At 37.8% G+C, this 22,036-nt stretch overlaps 2 long non-coding RNA genes across 2 annotated transcripts in view; both read right to left on the bottom strand.

The window, feature by feature from the left end:
* Window positions 1-17,181, bottom strand: part of LOC146395956 (uncharacterized) — a 31,387-nt gene extending 14,206 nt beyond the window's left edge. The window contains exon 1 of the long non-coding RNA XR_014829470.1: window positions 17,078-17,181. This is a non-coding gene — a long non-coding RNA (uncharacterized LOC146395956). The remainder of the gene's footprint in view (window positions 1-17,077) is intronic.
* Window positions 1-21,674, bottom strand: part of LOC102164208 (uncharacterized) — a 115,402-nt gene extending 93,728 nt beyond the window's left edge. Inside the window, exons 1-2 of the long non-coding RNA XR_002339174.2 lie at window positions 21,585-21,674; window positions 20,748-20,840 (exon numbers count right to left, since the gene is read on the bottom strand). This is a non-coding gene — a long non-coding RNA (uncharacterized LOC102164208). The remainder of the gene's footprint in view (window positions 1-20,747; window positions 20,841-21,584) is intronic.
* Between the last annotated feature and the right edge of the window lie 362 nt (window positions 21,675-22,036).

Genomic DNA, 22,036 nt, shown 5'->3' with positions numbered 1-22,036 from the left:
CAATGTAGCTGGATGGCGACTGATGAGAACTCCACGTTATTAAGCCATGGATAATCTTCATTCCCTCTATATAAACATTTGGTTCATGAATCCACTGGGATTGCTGAGAAAAGAGAGTGGGTCACCTTATCCACACTAGAGGTTTTGTGGTAAACATGTAACTTCCCAAGAAATGTACTCACATTATGGAGAATGGAGAGCTCCCACCCATTCAATATACCCTTTCCCCAAACTCCTTCCACAATCCTCCAACCCTGCTCTTCCCTACTGTCTGGTCATTCAACCAGTCCATTAGCCACTGAATTGGTATAGGTTCTTGTTCTGGTTATCTTTGCTGCATAAAAAAATTAACCTACAACTTAGTGGCTTAAAACAATCATTACATTATGATCATGGATTCAGTAGGTAAAGAATTCATGGGGAATACTGGGGATGGATTTACCTGCTCTATGATGTCTGTTGCCTCAGCTAGGAAATCTTGAGTCTGAGGATGATTCAATGACAGTGGGCTCCTTCACTCTAAAAACTCCTCACTCACATATCTGGTACCTAGAATGGGCTGACCCAAGGACCAGGACTGGTGACTGGAGTAATTACATATGGCTTCTCTTGGCAACCACACAACATGACAGCCACAGGGTGACAGGATTTCACTCCTAGTGACTGCAGGAAATAATTTAATTAGCTGTTTCACTTTTGCATATTAGGGTAAGGCAGATCTGAATTCTATTTCTAAAATGATTAGGATTTAAAATTCCTTTGCCCACAACAAGGTGAGATAAAAGCTCTGGATTCTGCTAATTTCATTGAGATTCTATACCACACCTCTCTACTGGAAAAAAATTCTGTTTAAATTGGGGTCTTAGTTGTGCAACAGAAACTGCCTCTGCTCCTACTAAGCAGACAAAGACTTCTTTGGAAGAATAAAGGGTTAGCTCAGATAGTCTGTAGGAGGGCTAAAGAACCAAGATCAAAAAATGGGAATGAATTTGAGACTGGGAAGCAGAGGATGAAGCCAAGCACATATCTCAGGACCAGCCTGAATAGAACATTACCCACTAGTAGTGCCACCACTGGATCCTGGCTGCTGCTGCAGCATGAAAACCTACCATCACTGTGACTGACTTAACTGCTTAGTTGCCTCTAGGACAACTCCTAACTACCCCTGATTTTGCCACTTCCCACAGATCCAGCATTGCCATATAGAGCTTCCTGTTGGCCAAACCTAAGTGTCCTGTCTACATCTTAGCTCTTGGGTGAGAAGAGGGGATGAATGCTCCTTCCAGTTCCCTAGAGGGAAGTGGGGCGTTTTGTCTGACCGCATTTACACATCGAGATTCCTACCAAAGAGACAGGGGGCTTAGATTGTGGGCAGACAGAAATAACATGCTTAATCTGATTATTTAATAATTAAAATGAATGAATGGATGAATTAACAGTAAAATTTAATTAGTTCAAACAATTAAAAAGAGCCCCATGCTTCTAGCCTTGGTGTTGTTGTGTGACTGGGTAGATCATTTAACCTCTCTAGTTCTCTTTTCTCATATATAAAATGAGGTTTGGCCTCTGATCCCTATTTTCATTATAACTAACTTCTTTTTTAAAAAGTATTGTCAGTGTTATTTGCAGAGGCTCATTCACATGGTGGAGCCATATGCCTAGGACTTGGCAATACCCACTGCACTAGTTTGGTAATATTAAAGAAACTCTTAGTGAACAAAGTGGGCTAATTTTTTGAAGTGACAATGGATTTCTTTGATGTGTATATATCATGGATGATTATTGAATAAAGTTGGTTAAACTTAATGACTATGCAATGAATTTTCCATTATGTGTGCAGAAACTTGGGGATTTTTTTTTTTTTTTTTTACATAGCCTCAGTTTGCTCTCTGCACTCCAACACAGCTTTATTGTCTGGAGATAGCCTATAGCCTGGAGGACAACAAACTCAGGAAACATCTTCCCCAAGAGAGTGTGGGTTCTTGGTACAGAAATCTTTTCACAAGAGACTTGGTTCCAAGGTTCTCCATGAGGAAATTTGGGGACTTTCCATTTAATTCACCTCATCTGAGTCATTACTTCAGTGGCCTACATGTCACCTCTGAGGATGATACAACCTTCTCAAGACAACACAGAATGTTTTTTCCTCCCCTTTGGAAAAGATCACAAATATGCTTTGGAGGAAAAGATGATGGCACTTCAGACTGTCTGGCTCCCCCTTTCACAGTGCTTCTAATAGGGAGTTTCTCAAGCTTCCAGGGAATCCCCCCTGGATCTATCTCTTGGCAGCCAATACTGAACCAAAACTCAAATCTTCAGCGATCTCAGTCTTGGTGGCTCCCATGTCTCTCCCACGTTAATGACAGGGAACTTTCACAATAGAGCAATGGTTTATGAATTTTGAGAAGCATGTTTGCCTTTTGGAGAAAAATATATAACTGGCCAAAATTTTGCACAGTGTGCTATATCATAAGATGGATCCCAATGTCCAAACAGCGTTATGACAGAGAAGTCAGACAATTGGAATAGGCATTCAGAAATGGCTGCTCATCCAGCAACATGAAATTCCCATACTTGGGGACTTTTGGTTTTATTTACCGGATCTGAGTCATGCCTGTGTAAGGGAAATTCCTAGTGAGGTCCTGGATGTGACCACTGGGTGTGCTCCAGTCTCCTCAAGCCAACACCAGATCAAAACAGGACATCATTCAGTGAAGCTTACAGTCACACTGGCTCCCACAATCTTGCTGTGGTACTGGCTCCATGGTTACAGGAAAATTCATGCAGCAGGAATAAGTATTCAGAAGTTGCTTTCTGACCAGTTACATTAAATCTCCATATTATAGCAGACAATAATTGTTGTATTTTATCAAATAGATACAATTAAAGATTGCTGGTTAGTTGAAGATTTACTACAAACAGATGATGGGTAAATTTCATAAGTGACATAATGTTGTTTGGAACATTTTCATTCTCACCAATGTTACAAAAAAAATAATCACAGCTGAAGAGACTAGCAATAATGATATACTTCATGAGCTGATGGAAGAAAAATCAAGATGATAAATGTTCATACTTTATTGTATTAAAAATTCTTCCTAAAGGGCCTGCCATAAAGTGATCATAGCAATGAACCAACACTTATGTTAGTTAACTTTATGACATGGACATATTATTACATCTCTTTCTAGGGAGAGAAATCAAGGTGTGACAAAAAAAGTTAGTTCCTCTGCCTGAGTACACCCTCCTAGTTAGAGATGGGTGGAGGTCTGAACTCAGGTCTTTTCCTACTATAGCCCCTGGTTTTAGCCACACCACTGCCTATGATGGATGCAGGCTGAATAAATTTTTCTTTTTCTTTTTGTCTTTTCTAGGGCCATTCCCGTGGCATATGGAGGTTCCCAGGCTAGGGGTCCAATCGGAGCTGTAACCACTGGCCTACATCAGAGCCACAGCAACTTGGGATCTGAGCCGCATCTACAACATACAGCACAGCTCACGGCAACGCTGGATCCTTAACCCCGCTGAGCAAAGCCAGGGATGGAACCTGCAACCTTATGGTTCCTAGTCAGATTCCTTAACCACTGAGCCATGATGGGAACTCCTGAATAAATGCATATTTTTAAAGAAATAAATACATTAAACACATAAATTATAGAACATGTAACTCCTTGGATTATGATTTTTTAAACCTCTTCTTCATTCTTATATAATTTTATTAATTTATTTTATGTGTCTCAAGTTCATTTTAGCAAAAGATATTCTTCCTGAACTTTAATAAAATCTGCCAGTTCATACAGACATAGCCTGCTTTGTATTAATGTTTTATACATGAAATTGTGTTGACTTCTGATGTATATACTGTATAGTTGTCTCAATGCCCAAGTTTAAGTATACATAAACAAAAGCAAAAGCTCTTGTAATTTTTTAGAAGATTAAATGAAGTAACAGAGTGCATCGATGACCTATGTAAATATGATAGATTTGCTGAAGGGATGGTTTCAGTGGCTTTTATATACAGGGGTGAAGTTCAATCTAACATGGTTAATTTGTTCCAAAAATACATGTAATTCTTTAGGGGTCACACTTACTGCTGAAAGGACATTCTTATGTGCTATAAAAATGATAGTTATTTTATGCAGACTCCTTTATTCATTTGCCACTATTCTTTGTTCTTTTTTGGGATTTCTGAGGATTTTTGTTTTCTATTGTATATCCAAACCAACCTCATTATGTCCCTTAAAAAGGACTTTCCAGAGAAGCATCCAGGAATTCATAAGCCAGAAACAGAATATTTTAGGTAAATTTTACAGACTGTTCAACTGCCACATATGCCCCACCAAAATCAATGTTTTTATAAAGACTGGTAATTGACCTGATAATCTGTGTAGGAAATAAGTTGTTTTATTCACTTACATACTTCCATATTATGTCATTAAATAGCCTTCTGAATTTATAATGTGTTCCAAGTCCACTATCTTTTTTTGATCTTGTGTTCTTCAAAACTTGCATTGATTTGCTATATTCTTATTATTTATAATGTCATTACAATTATTGAGATAATTGATAACAAAGACTATATTAGCTTCTTTTTCTTTCCCCTGGTGAAAATTATCATTTTATATGTTTTCAGGTTTTCATAAATGCAACCTTCTTATTGATATAAAATTTCCTTCCCTCATCAATTTCTTTATGATAGATCATCTTTAAAGTATGGCAATGTACTATGACAATTTTGGCTATTCTAATAATAACAAATATAAAATGGAGATTGATGGCTATTAGTAAGATTGGTCCTGAACACTGGCCCTGGTGGAAATGGTCAGAATATGGAAGAGCAGAATGAAAAGTTGGGTGAAGACCTAAAATATAAACACACACGGATAATTGTTTTAATGATGAGGAGGTGAAGATATTGAAGGAGAGTTCAAAGCTTGGGGATACATCCAAGGAAAAAGGACAGGCACATCATGAGAATAAGTGATAGAAGTTCAAAGGTGTCTTTTTAGAGATGGAGTAGGCCACCAGATAAAACTAAAAAGTACTAATTAGTTGACACTTTAATATAGATTATGGGTAAAATTCATATACAACATAATGTTTGAAAAATGTCAGTTTTATCACAATGTTATCAATGTTACAAAAAAAAAAATCAGAGCAGAAGAGAAAAGATCACTACGTATGAACAAGTTGATGAGCTGTGGATTGGTATAAGCTGATAATACAGATCCGGAGTTAGAAGAGGGCAGAGTTTTTCTTTCTTTTTTTTTTTTTTTGTCTTTTCTGGGGCCGCTCCCGCGGCATATGGAGGTTCCCAGGCTAGGGGTCTAATCAGAGCTGTAGCCACCCGCCTACACCAGAGCCACAGCAACGCTGGATCCGAGCCGTGTCTGCAACCTACACCACAGCTCACGGCAACGCCGGATCGTCAACCCACTGAGCAAGGGCAGGGATCGAACCCTCAACCTCATGGTTCCTAGTCGGATTTGGTAACCACTGCACCACGACGGGAACTCCAGGGCAGAGTTTAGAGGTATGTGAATGGCAAGCATTACAGGGTGAAAAGCCTAAGTGTAGACATTGGCATACAAAGGATGATAACTAGAGACAAGGTAGAAAAGGGTTTGTGATCAAGGAAGATTTCACAACCTGGAATCTGAGTCATCTATCAAGGATAGATTGAAACTTGCAGGGAAACAACCTGAATTTTGAGTTCCTGCCAGAATTAGAATAGTCACAGATGAGGTTCTTCTGCTGAGAAATTAGAATTGGCAGGAAAAAAGAGAGAGAGGGAGAACAAGAGGGAGCTATACTATAAACAACATAGGGTAGAATGAAGTAACACCACAGTTTGGTTACATATTTTTAATAAAGTACAATTTATGTCTTTCAATTTATGTATTTAAATTATATTACCATTAAATTATGTCTCATCAATTTGAGATTAGTTGATGCTTAGGTTAGTCATTTTAATGAAAAAAACCATTGTCATGGAAAATGTATATTTGATTGTATACATCTAAAATCTAGAACTCACACCTGTTTGTAGAAGTCCATCTGATCACATACTTGGCCTCACACATTATCAACACATAACTCAGTCCTATTTTTAGCCCCTGAACATCTCTCTACTCATCTACTTCTTTCCTTACCTATAGCATCAACTTAGTTCATGTCTTTGGTTTATTTCAATTGGATTACTGAAATGTCATCTCAAATTCTCTCTTCACTCTCAGAAAAATCTTTACAAAACAAAAATTACATCATGTCGCTTTCCATCACATTTAAGAACCCAGCTCCATTAACACCCAGCTGGACAACTTTGCTAAAGTACTTTTAGTCTCTGTGCTTCAGCTTCACTATCTAAAAAATCAGGAGTAAAAACGGGACTCAGAGTATGCACCAATTATGAAGACAAAATGAGATAAGTTTAGAACAAGAAGACCATAGTAAGCACTAGAAATGCATTACATGTTAACTCATTATTTAGAATGATGTCCAAATTCCTTTGCAGGGTATTCTGCACAACTCATGATCTTGCTCTTGCTTTCCTGTCCAGCATTAACCCTCTTCACTGTCCATACAATTCCCCTCCTTGTACCAGCAAAATTCTGCTCTAGCTACACTGAGTTACTTGCAGCTATTTTGAACCTTCCATTCTTTCTCTTGGACTAGGGTCTTTGAACATCCAGTTTTTCTATTTGCAAAGTACCACCTGACACAATCTGCCTAATTATGTTATATTCTTCTTTAAGACATAGCTTCATGGTCATCTTTGCAAAGACTCTTCCGGCCTCCCATGCCTGGACCAAGTGCTCTTTCTGCCTAGATGTCCTGTGGTACATGTGTTTTTACTTGCCTTCATAAAACTTCATTATAACTGCCTGCTTCTTTGGCTACGTTCCCAATTAATCTATAAGATTCAAGGAGGCGGAATTTTCTGAGGGCAGAGCCTATGACAGTTCCCGACACATAATGCACACGTAATAAATATTTGCTGCCTCTATGACCGGATAGGATGGCATGATATGACTGTTATTTCAAAAGTGAAACAAAGCAAAGCATATTGGTGGCAATTATATAAATGTCCTATTTGTTTCCTTCCCAAAATATTCAAGCACACTGGAAATACATAAGTAAACATGGCATTTGGGATATAAATGTCTTATGAAAGTTTGCAACCATTATTATGCATTTTTTAAATGTACTGCAAAAATGCACTTAATCTTACAATCTACAAATTATTGAACCAGATAGAAAAAATAGAATTGGCAAACTGATTAATTATGTTTCTAATTATTTCTTACTTTTTTGTATTTCAGTTGGGGCTTCTCCTGCAAATTTGAGATAAACATGTTCACTAAGCTTGACTTACTGGACTGTAACCCAGGACTGACTGAATTGAAGCACACTGGGGAAACACAAATATATTTTTATTCCTCATGGCAGATGCTCTTTGAAACTTGAATTGTGAGAACAGAAGTTCAATTAGTGTGTTTCTCATTTGTTCTTCACAGATGCCAAATGACAAAGTGGAAAGATCCTCGACTAAGTGTCAAGAGAAAAACTTGTACTCTAGTGTCCTCTTTGCCACTTAAAATAGCCTTGTGACTGTAAGTGCGTCATCCAACATCTCTGAGGTTTAGAAATGGAAAAGAAAGACATTTTGTAAGCGGCGCAGCACAGGTGGTAGAAAGGCTCTGATATGGATGTGCCTGGGGAGTCCTGGTTTTGGTTACTTAGGTGACCACTGAACCATCTATTTTCATTTTCTCTTTCACTCATTTACATATTATAAAGGCTCAGCATCCACTGACACTTTGCTAGGGGATTCAGAAATGAAATATGTGGTTCTCCTCTAGAGAAGCTCAGAGTTCAGCATAAAAGACAGAGATCCAAGTCTCTGATAATCTCATCTTTAGTCACAAATCCCAAACATTTATGTGCATAAGAATCACCTGCAGATTTCCTTAATATGCAGATTGTGATTCAGGAGGTCTGGGCTAGAGCCTGAGTTTCTACATTTTTCACAAACTCCCAGGCTATGGAGACTATGGACCAATGGACTACAGTTTGAGGAACAAGTTCACTGAGATATAAATAGAGATACTAAAGGAGCACAGAAGAAAGGAAACTAACTCAACCAAAAGGGTTCCACAGAGGGAGATGGAGATGACAGATGAATTATAGAAGGTGAAAAGGGAAGTATACGTACATTCGAGTAGAGGGAATATCTTATATAGGACACAGAAGTGTGAATGGTCATTCTGTGGGTGTGCAAAAAAAAGGTAGCAAATTGGGGGAGGCATGTGGCAGGGAGACGAACTTCCAGGAAGTGTAATGGTCCACGTGGGGGATGGTGAGGACCTTTGAGGATCATTACCTTAATGCATTCATCTGATTACTTGTAGCTCAATTTTGAAAACGAGTTGTGGAGGCGAGGGCCTCATGAATGTGGGGACAGTGAGGATGAAAATGGAAACATTTCTTCCAATATATTTATGAGGTCAAAGATGATAGCACCATATCCCTGATTGAATGCGGTTGAGGGCAAAGGATGAGGTATGTAGGGATGTTTTCATAACTGGAATATAAGGTAGGGTTGTTTGTTTGTTTGTTTGTTGTTTTTTTAGGACTGCACCCAAATATGGAAGTTCCCAGGATAGGTTGAATCAGGGCTGCTGTGCAGCTGGACCAGCCACAGCCACAGGAACGCAGGACCAAGCCACATCTTTGACCTACACTGCAGCTCACAGAAACACCAGATCCTTAACACACTGAGCGGGGCCAGGGATTGAACCTGCACCCTCATGGATACTGGACAGGTTTATTACCGCTGAGCCACAATGGGAACTTCCAGAGTTGTTTTTAAACTCAGAGACTCCAAAAGAAGTATGTCTGGATTTGGTGGGGGGAGAGAAAATTGAAGCTGAAATGAATTTTGAACATGTAAAATTTAATGACTGGGGACAGACTTTCACATTCATTTAGGTTGAAAGATCTACTATTGCCCCTTTTCATTAAATCCATTGTCCTTAAATGATGCATAACGTTACTATCTTCTATTTAGTAATAAATAAAACAACAGCTCTGAGAAAGAATTAACATTTTACCCTCATCTCATGAGGCCCTTTTCTGGGATTTTCTTTTCCCACTTATAAATTTTCTTTATGTATCTTTAAAAGTTAACTATTAAAGTTAACTAAAAGCGTTAATTTTTTTCTGAATATAGCACCTTTTTATCTTGCCCATGGGTGGGTCATGAAGTACATCTCATTTTCTGTGTCTCTTCCTCTTAATTACTGCTGCATCATTTCAGCTGTTTTTGTTGAAAAGTGATTGTCGGGAGTTCCCGTCGTGGAGCAGTGGTTAACGAATCTGACTAGGAACCATGAGGTTGCGGGTTCGGTCCCTGCCCTTGCTCAGTGGGTTAACGATCTGGCGTTGCCGTGAGCTGTGGTGTAGGTTGCAGACGTGGCTCGGATCCCACGTTGCTGTGGCTCTGGCGTAGGCCGGTGGCTACAGCTCCGATTCAACCCCTAGCCTGGGAATCTCCATATGCCGCGGGAGCGGCCCAAGAAATAGCAACAACAACAAAGGACAAAAGACAAAAAGTCAAAAAAAAAAAAAAAAAGAAAAGTGATTATCGGCCTTATTTTCTCTGTTGACACTACCTTTTCATTTCTCATGGACCATGTATGATTACATCCCAGACTTTTAAAATAAGCCATTCTGAAACAGTCTGTCATGAATAAATTCCTTTTGGGAGTAAGCAATATTATACATTTAAAAAAAACTATACAATAAAATGAATTTAGTGAACTTCTACCCTATTTGTAGAGCTGAATTTTTTTATATATAACAGGAATTACAAAATCATAAATCATCAGGGCCAGAGAGGTTACGTGGCAGATGAAATGGAATGAATATAATAACTCTGACATTTTGATGCTGTCATAATTAATACTCAATACTGAAGATGAAACTTGGATTTGGTTTCAACTGAAGTTGAAACTTGGCCAGGGAGATGTTAGTGATGAGTAGGGAGTGTGGCAAACTGGACAGCACAGACCCATATGAAGGGGAAGATACCTGTTAGTTCCAGGGGATTGATGCCATGGGGGAAGGTGTCTTTCAAGATCTTATTTTTTTTTTAAGAGAAATAGAAAGCTATGTTTTTATTTCAAGTCCACTGATCTTATGATGGCTCAAATATTTAAAAAATACTATTCACTGTTGTTATCGTTTGATTTGTTCTCTAACAAGTTATGTTGAAGTCTTAACCTCGGTGGCTATGGATGTGACCTCATTTCAAAATAAGGGTCTTCTCAGATATAATCAAGCTGAGGTCATTAGGGTGGATCCTAATATAGCATGACTGGCGTCCTCAAAAGAAAAGAAGGGAGAAATACACAGGGAGGAGTTCCCGTCGTGGCACAGTGGTTAACGAATCCGACTAGGAACCATGAGGTTGCGGGTTCGGTCCCTGCCCTTGCTCAGTGGGTTAAGGATCCGGCATTGCCGTGAGCTGTGGTGTAGGTTGCAGACACGGTTCGGATCCTGCGTTGCTGTGGCTCTGGCGTAGGCCAGTGGCTACAGCTCTGATTCGACCCCTAGCCTGGGAACCTCCATATGCCGCGGGAGAGGCCCAAAGAAATAGCAAAAAGACAAAAAAAAAAATAGATGCAAAAATTCTCAACAAAATCTTAGCCAACCGAATCCAACAACATACCAAAAAAATTATACACCATGACCAGGTTGGGTTCATCCCAGGTTCACAAGGATGGTTCAACATATGCAAATCAATCAGCATCATACACCACATTAACAAAAAAAAAGTCAAAAATCATATGATCATCTCAATAGATGCAGAAAAAGCATTTGACAAAGTTCAACATCCATTCATGATCAAGACCCTCGCCAAAGTGGGTATAGAGGGAACATTCCTGAATATAATCAAAGCCATTTATGATAAACCCACAGCAAATATAATCCTCAATGGGGAAAAACTGAAAGCCTTCTCACTCAAATCTGGAACAAGACAGGGATGCCCACTCTCACCACTGCTCTTCAACATCGTTTTGGAAGTCTTAGCCACAGCAATTAGACAAACAAAAGAAATAAAAGGCATCCATATAGGAAGAGAAGAGATCAAACTGTCACTGTATGCAGATGACATGATTCTATACCTAGAAAACCCTAAGGACTCAACCCCAAAACTCCTTGAACTGATTAATAAATTCAGCAAAGTGGCAGGATATAAGATTAACATTCAGAAGTCAGTTGCATTTCTGTATACCAGCAATGAAACATTAGAAAAGGAATACAAAAATACGATACCTTTTAAAATTGTACCACACAAAATCAAATACCTCGGAATACACCTGACCAAAGAGGTAAAGGACCTATATGCCGAGAACTATAAAACCTTAATCAAAGAAACCAAAGAAGATGTAAAGAAATGGAAAGATATTCCATGTTCCTGGATTGGAAAAATCAATATTGTGAAAATGGCCATCCTACCCAAAGCAATCTACAGATTCAATGCAATCCCTATCAAATTACCCATGACATTGTTCACAGAACTAGAACAAACAATCCAAACATTTATATGGAACAACAAAAGACCCAGAATCGCCAAAGCAATCCTGAGAAACAAAAACCAAGCAGGAGGCATAACTCTCCCAGACTTCAAGAAATACTACAAAGCCACAGTCATCAAAACAGTGTGGTACTGGTATCAAAACAGACAGACAGACCAATGGAACAGAATAGAGAATCCGGAAATTAACCCTGACACCTATGGTCAATTAATCTTTGACAAGGGAGGCAAGAACATAAAATGGGAAAAAGAAAGTCTATTCAGCAAGCATTGCTGGGAAACCTGGACAGCTGCATGCAAAGCAATGAAACTAGAACACACCCTCACACCATGCACCAAAATAAACTCCAAATGGCTGAAAGACTTAAATATACGACAGGACACCATCAAACTCCTAGAAGAAAACATAGGCAAAACACTCTCTGACATCAACATCATGAATATTTTCTCAGGCCAGTCTCCCAAAGCAATAGAAATTAGAGCAAAAATAAACCCATGGGACCTCATCAAACTGAAAAGCTTTTGCACAGCAAAGGAAACCCAAAAGAAAACAAAAAGACAACTTACAGAATGGGAGAAAATAGTTTCAAATGATGCAACTGACAAGGGCTTAATCTCTAGAATATATAAGCAACTTATACAACCCAACAGCAAAAAAACCAATCAATCAATGGAAAAATGGGCAAAAGACCTGAATAGACATTTCTCCAAGGAAGATATACAGATGGCCAACAAACACATGAAAAAATGCTCCACATCGCTGATTATAAGAGAAATGCAAATCAAAACTACTATGAGATACCACCTCACACCAGTCAGAATGGCTATCATTAATAAATCCACAAATAACAAGTGCTGGAGGGGCTGTGGAGAAAAGGGAACCCTCCTGCACTGTTGGTGGGAATGTAAACTGGTACAGCCACTATGGAGAACAGTTTGGAGATACCTTAGAAATCTATACATAGACCTTCCATATGACCCTGCAATCCCACTCCTGGGCATCTATCCGGACAAAGCTCTACTTAAAAGAGACACATGCACCCGCATGTTCATTGCAGCACTATTCACAATAGCCAGGACATGGAAACAATCCAAATGTCCATCGACAGAGGATTGGATTCGGAAGATGTGGTATATATACACGATGGAATACTACTCAGCCATAAAAAAGGATGACATCATGCCATTTGCAGCAACATGGATGGAACTAGAGAATCTCATACTGAGTGAAATGAGCCAGAAAGACAAAGACAAATACCATATGATATCACTTATAACTGGAATCTAATATCCAGCACAAATGAACATCTCCTCAGAAAAGAAAATCATGGACTTGGAGAAGAGACTTGTGGTTGCCTGATGGGAGGGGGAGGGAGTGGGAGGGATCGGGAGCTTGGGCTTATCAGTCACAACCTAGAATAGATTTACAAGGAGATCCCGCTGAATAGCATTGAGAACTATGTCTAGATACTCATGTTGCAACAGAAGAAATGGTGGGGGAAAAAATGTAATTGTAATGTATACATGTAAGGATAACCTGACCCCCTTGCTGTACAGTGGGAAAATAAAAAAATAAAAAAATAAAATTAAAAAAAAAAAAAAAAAAAAAGAAATACACAGGGAAAGGCCAATTGAAGAAGAAGGCAGAGATTGTAATGATGCACCACAAACCAAGGAACAGCAAGGATTGCTGGCTGTCACCAGAAACCAGGAAGAGAAGCCTTGGACATGTTCTCCCTCACAGACCCCAGAAAAAAACAATCCTGTTGACTTTGAGCCTCCAGTACTGTGCCACTGTACACTCCTGTTGTTATAAGCCACACAGTTTGGGCTACTTTGTTACAACAACCCTAGAAAATTCATAGAATAGTGAATAACATCCCTGTGGGTTTTATATGTAGTTTGCCACATGTAGTATTAAGTGATTTTGTTACTGATTTAAAAAAAAAAAACCCTAGGAATTTGTAAAAATACATATTTTTGGCTTTCCTTTTCTGGAATATGGCAAGTCACTTCATATCATTATCAACACCCCCATTCTCCTCTCCCCCTCTTTTCTTTTGCTTTTTTTAGGGCCACGCTTGCGGCATGTGGAAGTTCTCAAGCTAGGGGTCAAATCAGAGCTGTAGCTGCCAGCTTACACCACAGCCACAGATACAAGCAGTGTCTGTGACCTACACTACAGCTCAGGGCAATGCTGGATCCTTAACCCACTGAATGAGGCCAGAGATCGAACCCTCATCCTCATTGATACGGGTTGGGTTCACTACTACTGAGCCACAACTGCAACTCCAATACCTCGATTTTCATCCATAGTCTCAACACAATAGATAATCAGAAAGTTAGGTATCTGAATTTATTCTCTCAATAAATATTAAGTATTTACCAGGTACCAGATACTGAACTAGGCACAAGGGGTAAAACTGAATAACAACCAACTTTTCCTCAAGAAACCTACCATTATAACAGTAGCTGTAGCACAATAATGGTGATGGTGGGAGAGCAGCATAGACTGCTATGGAATGTCAGGTGGGGGGGCACCTAATGCCAACAAGTGATCAGGAAAATTGTACAACTGTGATGTGTGTAATTTAATTGGATAGGAGTGATAATCAGCTGATCTGTCTTACAAGTAAGTATATAACAGAACTGAGATCCCAATCTAGGACCTCTGACCCAAACTTCTTTCTCACCACACCACTTTGGTGTGGATGATCACACTCCTTACAGCTTTTGTGAAGATTAAATAAAACTTACAAAGCATGTTAGCCCGAAGCCTGGTCATGGCAAACCTTACTAGTGCCCACCAGAATCTGTCCTGGATGCCTGGACGACTCTGCTTCCCAGACTCCTTGCACTGAGGTTGGGGCCATGTGACTGGTTCTGGCCTGTGGGTCAAAGCGCATAAGAACCAGTGTGTGACTTTACATGCCTTCTTCCCCTGATGCTAGGACCAAGGAGACCATGTGTTCTAGATGGTAGAGATGCAGATGAGGATGTTTCTGTCAGCCAGGGTCTCTGAGCACCTATTAAACAGGACCTCTGCCATTCCATGATGGAAATTAATTTTTGTTTTGTTAAACTCCTGGATTTGAGACTAAATTTTTTACAGCAATTTATCTTAGTCTATCCTGACTAATACACTGGTCCATAACATACACTCCACAATTTTTTTTTCTTTCCTTTGACTATAATTTAGGGCACAGAGTGATAGAAATAAACTTTAAATTAAAAATAAAATAAATTTAGTGCTTTTATTACCCAGCTGCAAGTAATATATATTTTTTCCAGGCCCTGAGACAAACCAAAAGCAGCTTATGATAGTTGAGAAAGTATCCTAAGACCAACTGAAATGAAAAATACATTCGCTGTCAGAAAAAGTCACCTCTCATTAAAGATCATTTCCCTCATTCCTCCAAACCAAATTATTTAAGGTTAAAAATAGTAAAAGAACCTTATGAAAAAACATATAAATGCTAAAACTCCTGGCTTGAGGTTTCAGCAACTATTCTTAACATACCTTCAGAGGGTTCTGACTGTCATTACTACAAATAGAAGACTTCCAGGAAGGAATTACTCAACAAAAAGAGGTCTTTTATTTTCTCTACAAATTTGGGACATGGGGAAAAAGATGAGAGTAAATATAATTCCAAGTTTCTGCTCAAACAAATAGAAATGCTTCTGCCTAGCATTCAACGTCTTGATGATATGTTCTCATTTGCTAACTCACCGCAATTCCCACTTTTTTTTCAACATAGGCTCCATTTTAATCAGGTCTCCTCAGAGTCCACAAATAAGCCATATTCATGCTTTCTTTATGCCTTTATCCATTTGCCTAAAATGCCCTTCTCTCCTCCTTGGAGAATGGGCTCTAGGTCTGCCTCCTGTAGTTGTATTTTTCCTCTAAGATTCAATGCTTCTTAAAAATGTGTTGATTTTATTTTACACCTTTTTAAAAAGTTGAGATATAGTTGAAATATAACATTATATTAGTCTCAAGTACACAATAAAATATGTTACAAAATGATCACAACAATACATCTAGTTAACATTCATCAACACTTTTATAATGCCTAGTAATTTTGTCTCTTATTTGGACTATAAGTTCTCAAGGACAGGAATTATTTTTTTTATAGTTCACCTCCATCTCCTCAAAGCTCTGGCACAGTACTGAGCACACCATCAGCAGTAAATAAATACCTCTTGGTTGATTGGTTTGTGAGTACCTGTGGGGGTAATGCACTCCCTGGGGGTAATGCACTCCCACAGTAATGGGCAATGCAGTATGTGCAAGAAGAACAGAAAGTTGAAGAGGTTCTCGCAGAAGGATTCATGACTGAAGACAAAAATCAGCATCTAGGGACGTGGGGCAGGCCTTGAACACCATCCTCTGTGGTTTTTTAAAGTGAGTACTAACAGTTAGTGCTGTTAGAAGTCTACTGGATGGTAGACTTACCACAACCACCTCACAGAGAATGAAAGCAGGCGATAAAGCACTTCAAAAACTTTCCTGCTTGGGAATAGCTCCGTTGGCTAGAGTAAGAGGCCCTAAGAATGATACTGTTTACATTTTAAACATTAGACATTGCATTCTCTGCTAAGGTCTCCACTTTTGAGAATCAGATATATGAGCAGTAGAAATACTTATGTGCTGTCATTTTACCCAAACTGTCATCTAAGTTACAGATGCAGCACAGAGATGTTTTATTTAGCAACAGAAGGTCAAGTAGTTGATAATGTGATACATACTCATGTGAAGTGTATTAGCACTAATAAATACAAACAAACATTTAAGATGTTAGGATAGGTTTTTTCCAGCTACTTAGTGGTACTGCACTCTTCTGTATCCGGTTATGAAAGTGGTTTTCAGATATATTACACTGAAGTGGGTATTGAGTTAGATATGACATTCCTAAAAGGGAAAAGTAGACAGAGCCGCAAATTGAGAGGCCTGAGTAGTAGCAGAGGAAGGTGGGACTGAAGTAGCTTTTACACTGAGCTCAGTTTATTCATTTGATAAGTATCTCTTGAATGCCAGGCACTGTTTCAGACACCCTGGGTAACCACGGTGCTTATGTTCCATTTGGGGTGATAGAAAAGCAATAAATGAATCAAGATAGATTCAGAGAGTGATCAATGCTATGAAGAAAATAAAAGAGGATTTGTAACAGAGTAGTGAGGGAAGGGGTGGCGAGGAAAGACTAGGGAGGTGACATGTAAACAGAGGCCTAAATGACACAGGGGAGTGGCTCTACCCTAATGCAGGGAAAGAGTGTCCCAGAAAAGGCCTTCAGGCTGCAGTGAGCTTAGTACTTTTGTGTCTGAGGAACAGCAGGAAAGCCCATGTGGTAGGGGCTTGGCAAAGAAGAGAGGAGAAAAGGGTGTGGGTAAGGACTGCAGGACATGGGGAGGAGCTGGGTTTTAGTTTAATGAAAGACTGGCCCCTCACAATTGTTTTAGTGATGCTGGTAGTACCTGCACGTACTCCACCTGCTCCTAGGCATAGCTTCAGGTTCATATTCTCTGCTTTCTCTCCTTCTGGCTGCTGTTCTGAGGACTCCACCATCTTTCAAACAAGACTTAAGTAATGTCTTTGACAGATCATTTAGAGAAAACACATATCCTGTGAACATTAGTCCTTCCTTATAAAACATACTTGGTTCTTATGTGTGGCTACTTTGCAACAAATGGTGTACTAGCTATGGCACTGAAATCTGAATGTGAAAAGCTGTATTTTATCTCTTAAAGTGTTGGTGTCAAGGCCAACTTATCCATGTGGCACAGGACCTAGGTCCCATGAAACTTTATTTAAAACATAAAAATGTTTTAATTTGTCTTAAAAATCATAAGAAAAAATGAAATTTTAGGTTAGAGATAAGAAGTAATATTAACATATTTATTTGTATGCCAATGCAGTCATAAAACATAATTTAAAATATTTTCATAGAAGAAGAGGCCCAGGAAGGCAAAGTGCCTAGGGCCCATGAAAGTCATAATGCAGCCCTTGTTGTTGCTTATGTAATAATAGATACTAAGGTACTGTTTACTCTTCAATAAGATTCTTACTCTCACGGAAAAACATTTTATTTTGTTCATTCTACTTTATTAATAGAATAAACTCTAAACTATTTGAATAGTAAACCTCTAAAAGTTAACAAATTTTGTGTATCCTATAGGTATATATTTATTTAGGAAATGTATATATCTATACTACTCTATTATTGTATGAAATACCACATATACTTAGTTATAAGTATATGAGTAGAAGGTTTTAAACTCTAGATTAAAGATGAAATAATGTTTAAATAATTTTAAAGCTACTAATAATAAAGTCTCTGCTTTTAAAAATATTGATTATTTTTAATGAAAGCAATATAATTGAATACAGTGAATTTCTATGCAAGTCATTTTAATATTTAGTCAACTGAAAGTCAAGTTAAAAGTTCAACTTTTTAAACTTGGTTTTAAAGGCTAACATAGCTGAAGAAGATACTTGACAAAAAATATTGTATTCCATCTAAATGACATCAAGGGAAATACTTATTTTCAGTCTCATCTACCAATTACACATTTTTTGAAATTCAGCAACTTCCTGTCTTCTTGAGTATAAGGTACTTGTTTTTGACACCTAATCAGAAGTTGTTGTTGTGTTGTTATACTCTCAGCAATGAGTTCTAGATCCACTGACATTTTGATTTAGAAGGTTTTTAAACAGACTATAACAATGTTAGCTTTTTTAAAAAAATAAGAAGCAATCATGACCGTATCTGTAGATGTCACTCACATTTACATCTGCTGTTAAAATGCAACAAAATCACATAACAATGGAAACATCTCTGAAGATCCATTTTCAAAATACTTTCTCTATATTAATGAGTTTCAAAAACAATTAGTAAATCACTCATGTTAAAACATCCACTTTATCTTGATGGGCTGGATTCAAATGTGTCTTTTTAAAAAAATCTATAAAGTAGCATTCTATTGAGACCCACCTACTACTTGCAGCCAAGTTCAGCAAATTTGAAGCACTTACCTAATCTATAAAAGAAAAATGTGTAACTCAAATTTTATTTCAACAACCACTTCAAGTACTTCAAGAGATAATTAGTGAATGGCTTTGCAGTTCAAAATTTTGTGGTCATTGTCTTTCTACTTAAAATAATAAATTTTGAAATTCGCCTAATGGGACAAAGAAATTGAAATACATAGCAAAATGCTGAAAGGGAACCCAGGAGTGGTGGAGCAGTGCGGGATGTCACAGTGAGCTCTCTGTGTACCTTGCCCTCATTTTATGATCCATGACCTCCTGATATGCATGGCAAGTGAGGTGCCAGTGTAAATATCTATATTAATGATTAGTACAACTGAATTTCTTTTCTATTTTTTAGACAAGAAATAATTATAAGTAGGAGGCTAGATATTTTTCATCTTCCAAAATGAATTAACTGCCTTTGGAGAACACTGTTAAATTGCCATTGAGTGTTTCTCATCTTTTAAGAATTTTTATTCTAGTTCTCTTCTCCTAACCTATTTACTATGACATAAATTCTTTTTGAAAAAAATTTGCCAAGCAAAATATCCTTTAAAAATAACCATAACAAATAAATAGAAATTACCAACACTTTCTAAACGGTCTGGGTAATTACTAGGATTCTTTTTGGAATTTCTTGTATCGATTGAAATTAAATTAAGACATTAATTGAAGAAAAAATTCTGTCTGCAGTTTAACAGCAATTTTCCAAAGCTTTTATTGATTTCTTAAAAAGAAAAAACCTACATTAGCAAAAATATTCAGAGAGCTACAAAATGTGCACATTCTTTTTTTTTTTTTTTTTTTTTTTGTCCTTTTAGGGCCATATCCACAGCATATAGAAGTTCCCAGACTAGGGGTCAAATCAGAGCTGTAGCTGCTGGCCTATACCACAGCTGCAGCAATGCCAGATCTGAGCTGCATCTGTGATCCACACCACAGCTCACAGCAACGTCGGATCCTTAACCCACTGAGCAAGGCCAGGGATCAAACCCACATCTTCATAGATATTAATCAGACTCATTAGTGCTGAGCCATGACAGGAATTCCTGAATTATGCATATTTTTATTAAGATTGAGCAAACGCAGGAAATAGTCAATACTTTACAATAACTTTGCATAATGTGTAATCTACAAAATATAGAATCACTATGTTGTACACATGAAACTAATATAATATGTTAAATCATGTATACTTCAAAGGAAAAAAAAAGACAGCAAATAAGTTTTGATCTTGAGCAATAAAATTATTTTTTCACTTTTTTTTGCTTTCTGTAGAAGCATCACATACTGATACAATAGAAATACACTGGGTGTTTATCGACTCCCCCCCCCCAAATCTGAATATTGAAGAGTATTTCTGTGGCTTTAGCACTATTAAAGTTTAGAGAAGAAACTGCACTTATGTCAAATTGAAATTTTTAAAAAGTAAAATGTTATTATCTAACTTACTAAAGACTGAAAACCAGAGGGCAAAGAGGGATTAGTATTTCAGATACAAAATACTAGAAAGAGAAAAGTGTACATTAGTAGCTGAGATAAAATCATTCAATTAACTGACTATTTTTGATTCAAAGTCTACTATAAAATCAATTGCTAGTGATACAATTCACATTTGAAACAAGTTTAAAACTCAGCAGAATATTCCTGAATGTTTAAAAAATTTATCAGGAATTCTTTATCTACTAGTAGCGCCTACTACTTTTATTTAAAAGTGTGTGGGGGGATACCTGGGAAAATAAACCAATTTTGAAGTAGCATTGTAAAAAGAAGTTTTAAAAGTAAATGGCTGCAAAAAATTCTATTCAGTGCATCAAATTTGCCTTGGCCTAATCCATATTTACCAACTTACTTCCTCCTAGCTATTTCCATCATTTTCTATCATTAAACTAAGACAGTAGTTCTCAGTCTTGAAACTAGCAGAAATAACCCCCTGAGGGAAGTAATAACTACCTACCTCTTTGACCCCACCTTCTCTGTCTACTTTGAGGCTTCTTCTTCCTCCTTCTGTCCCCTAAATGTTCCTGCCTGAGGTTTATTCATCTTTACTTTTCACTTCTCATACCTTTGCTTCTGATAATCTCATCTACCTTATGATTTTCAATTATTGCCTACCTGCACAAGAATCCCAAATAGGTGATTCCAGCCGAGATTTTTCAAGCGAGTCTCACATCCCAACTTCCTGCCGGTCATCTTCATCTGGATAAACTGCAAGCGAAACAAACTTAATGTGTACAAAACCAAAAGCATGATCTTCCTACACCAGCTATTTTAACTCCTCCATTTCTGTTAGTGCTTCATTCTTCTACCTATGTTGCCTCGAGACTCGGAGCTCTTTAAGTGATCTGCCTTCTCCCTTGCTGTCCCATCCTTACTGTCATTATATGCAGTATATTCACCAATATCTTAATTAGTCTCCTTACTTTCAGGTGAAGAACATGTCAACTTGAATCGTCACGCTAAAGTATAGCTTTAATCAAGTTTTATATCTTCTGTAAAAACCTTTTTACTTCCTATTTACTTATAAAAGAATGTTCAAATTCCTCAGTCTGTCATTCAAGAATTTAATGCTCTGTCATACTTTTCTAGATTCATTGTCCATTATCCTATAACTTAAAGCCTATACACTTAAGTTGAACTTTATTACTCAATATTTTCCTAATATAACATGTAATATCTTGCCCCTCCACCTTTGCTGATACTGTGTTGTTGCACGACCTCCAAAACTTTCAAATTAAATCTTTTCCAAGAAGCTTTACTCGATAACTCTCACTTAGCTGTGATCTCTGTTGATTTATTCCTATAGGCACCATGATGCAATGTAAAGGGTATGGGCTTTAGAATTTTCTACATCTAAGCTCCAAAGTCATTCTGTTAGCTCTGCGACAGTAAGCAAGTCATTTTACTAAGTTTTTGTTTTTACATCTATAAGATGAGAATAATATAGCTTACCAAAAAGTCCAAAAGAAATCTTTCATAGTGTGATTGATGCCATTAGGAGAGAGTCCAGTTGAGTAGCTGGTTACCAATAAGCCTGAGAAGGTAAAAATTTTTTTTCATCCAGATATATCAAATGCCAACTAAGGGCTAGGTACTTTAAAATAAAGAGCAATGGAAGTTCCTGCCGTGGCTCAGTGGGTTAATAAACTGACTAGTATTTATGACGATGCAGGTTTGATTCCTGGCCTCTTTCAGTGGGTTAAAGGATCCAGCGTTGCTCTGAGCTGTGCTGTAGGTCACAGACATGGTACAGACCAGTGCTGCTGTGGCTGTGACATACGCTGGCAGTTGAAGCTCCAATTTGACCCCTAGCCTGGGAGCTTCCATATGCTGCACCTGCAGCCCTAAGAAGAAAAAATAAAATAAAATAAAATAAAATAAAATAAAATGTGATGAACAAGATA

This window comes from Sus scrofa, chromosome 15 (assembly GCF_054392235.1).
Source record: "Sus scrofa isolate SSC_HxYL_T2T_F1_AM1 chromosome 15, Sscrofa_HxYL_maternal_Yorkshire_Landrace_v2.0, whole genome shotgun sequence".
Classification (NCBI taxonomy): domain Eukaryota; kingdom Metazoa; phylum Chordata; class Mammalia; order Artiodactyla; family Suidae; genus Sus; species Sus scrofa.
Note: the sequence above shows the minus strand (reverse complement) of the source record. Positions and strands in the feature narration are given on the sequence as shown.